This window comes from Perissodus microlepis, unplaced genomic scaffold (assembly GCF_051167445.1).
Source record: "Perissodus microlepis isolate ML-2025 ecotype Zambia unplaced genomic scaffold, ASM5116744v1 scaffold_28, whole genome shotgun sequence".
Classification (NCBI taxonomy): Eukaryota; Metazoa; Chordata; class Actinopteri; order Cichliformes; family Cichlidae; genus Perissodus; species Perissodus microlepis.
In genome coordinates, this window is record NW_028182050.1 from 42,836 (window position 1) to 46,130 (window position 3,295).

Sequence of the window (3,295 nt, forward strand, 5' to 3'; positions counted from 1 at the left end):
AGTATAGGTTTTCATCTTGTGAATAACTCGAAAATCGTAGCTCAAACAGCTTTAAAACCTGTTTGCTCAACACGGCGATATTGAATTCTATGAGATAAAACCATAAATATGTGTGTCTGAGCCGTCTATCAAAAGTTACAGCTAACTTCATGAAGTTGTACAAAAACACTTTATTTCGCCAAGACAGTGCGTTTCTGACTGTTACATGCATTTGAATGGAGTTCTCGCACGAAACAAAGTATAGGTTTTCATTATGAATAACTTGAAAATCTTAGCTCAAACAGCTGCAAATCCTATTTCCCCAGCACGCAGATGCTGAATTCTATAAGGCAAAGCCATGAATACGTATATCTGAGCCTTCTATCAAAAGTTACAGCTAACTTCATGAAGTTGTACAAAAAGGCTTTATTTCGCCGAGACAGTGCGTTTCTGACTATTACATGCATTTGAATGGAGTTCTCGCACGAAACAAAGTATAGGTTTTCATCTTGTGAAAAACTCGAAAATCGTAGCTCAAACAGCTAACCTGTTTGCTCAACACGGGGATATAGAATTCTATGAGATAAAACCATAAATATGTGTGTCTGAGCCTTCTATCAAAAGTTACATGTAACTTCATGAAGTTGTACAAAAACACTTTATTTCGCCGAGACAGTGCGTTTCTGACTATTACATGCATTTGAATGGAGTTCTCGCACGAAACAAAGTATAGGTTTTCATCTTGTGAAGAACTCGAAAATCTTAGCTCAAACAGCTTTAAAACCTGTTTGCTCAACACATGGATATAGAATTCTATGAGATAAAACCATAAATATGTGTGTCTGAGCCTTCTATCAAAAGTTACATGTAACTTCATGAAGTTGTACAAAAACACTTTATTTCGCCAAGACAGTGCGTTTCTGACTATTACATGCATTTGAATGGAGTTCTCGCACGAAAGAAAGTATAGGTTTTCATCTTGTGAATAACTTGAAAATCTTAGCTCAAACAGCTGCAAAACCTATTTCCCCAGCACACAGATGCTGAATTCTATAAGGCAAAGCCATGAATACGTATATCTGAGCCTTCTATCAAAAGTTACATGTAACTTCATGAAGTTGTACAAAAAGGCTTTATTTCGCCGAGACAGTGCGTTTCTGACTATTACATGCATTTGAATGGAGTTCTCGCAGGAAACAAAGTATAGGTTTTCATCTTGTGAATAACTCGAAAATCTTAGCTCAAACAGCTTTAAAACCTGTTTGCTCAACACGGGGATATTGAATTCTATGAGATAAAACCATAAATATGTGTGTCTGAGCCGTCTATCAAAAGTTACATGTAACTTCATGAAGTTGTAGAAAAACACTTTATTTCGCCAAGACAGTGCGTTTCTGACTGTTACATGCATTTGAATGGAGTTCTCGCACGAAACAAAGTATAGGTTTTCATTATGTGAATAACTTGAAAATCTTAGCTCAAACACCTGCAAAACCTATTTCCCCAGCACACAGATGCTGAATTCTATAAGGCAAAGCCATGAATACGTATATCTGAGCCTTCTATCAAAAGTTACAGCTAACTTCATGAAATTGTACAAAAAGGCTTTATTTCGCCGAGACAGTGCGTTTCTGACTATTACATGCATTTGAATGGAGTTCTCGCACGAAACAAAGTATAGGTTTTCATTATGTGAATAACTTGAAAATCTTAGCTCAAACTGCTTTAAAACCTGTCTGCTCAACACGGGGATATGGAATTCTATGAGATAAAACCATAAATATGTGTGTCTGAGCCTTCTATCAAAAGTTACATGTAACTTCATGAAGTTGTACAAAAACACTTTATTTCGCCGAGACAGTGCGTTTCTGACTATTACATGCATTTGAATGGAGTTCTCGCACGAAACAAAGTATAGGTTTTCATTATGAATAACTTGAAAATCTTAGCTAAAACAGCTGCAAAACCTATTTCCCCAGCACGCAGATGCGGAATTCTATAAGGCAAAGCCATGAATACGTATATCTGAGCCTTCTATCAAAAGTTACATGTAACTTCATGAAGTTGTACAAAAAGACTTTATTTCGCCAAGACAGTGCGTTTCTGACTATTACATGCATTTGAATGGAGTTCTCGCACGAAACAAAGTATAGGTTTTCATCTTGTGAATAACTCGAAAATCTTAGCTCAAACAGCTGCAAAACCTCTTTGCTCAACACGGAGATATAGAATTCCATAAGATAAAGCCATAAATAAGTATATCTGAGCCTTCTATCAAAAGTTACATGTAACTTCATGAAGTTGTAGAAAAACACTTTATTTCGCCAAGACAGTGCGTTTCTGACTGTTACATGCATTTGAATGGAGTTCTCGCACGAAACAAAGTATAGGTTTTCATGTTGTGAATAACTCGAAAATCTTAGCTCAAACAGCTTTAAAACCTGTTTGCTCAACACGGGGATATTGAATTCTATGAGATAAAACCATAAATATGTGTGTCTGAGCCTTCTATCAAAAGTTACATGTAACTTCATGAAGTTGTACAAAAACACTTTATTTCGCCAAGACAGTGCGTTTCTGACTGTTACATGCATTTGAATGGAATTCTCGCACGAAACAAAGTATAGGTTTTCATTATGAATAACTTGAAAATCTTAGCTCAAACAGCTGCAAAACCTATTTCCCCAGCACGCAGATGCTGAATTCTATAAGGCAAAGCCATGAATACGTATATCTGAGCCTTCTATCAAAAGTTACAGCTAACTTCATGAAGTTGTACAAAAACACTTTATTTCGCCAAGACAGTGCGTTTCTGACTATTACATGCATTTGAATGTTCTCACACGAAACAAAGTATAGGTTTTCATCTTGTGAAGAACTCGAAAATCGTAGCTCAAACAGCTTTAAAACCTGTTTGCTCAACACGGGGATATATAATTCTATAAGATAAACCCATAAATAAGTATATCTGAGCCTTCTATCAAAAGTTACATGTAACTTCATGAAGTTGTACAAAAACACTTTATTTCGCCAAGACAGTGCGTTTCTGACTGTTACATGCATTTGAATGGAGTTCTCGCACGAAACAAAGTATAGGTTTTCATTATGAATAACTTGAAAATCTTAGCTCAAACAGCTGCAAATCCTATTTCCCCAGCACGCAGATGCTGAATTCTATAAGGCAAAGCCATGAATACGTATATCTGAGCCTTCTATCAAAAGTTACATGTAACTTCATGAAGTTGTACAAAAAGGCTTTATTTCGCCGAGACAGTGCGTTTCTGACTATTACATGCATTTGAATGGAGTTCTCGCA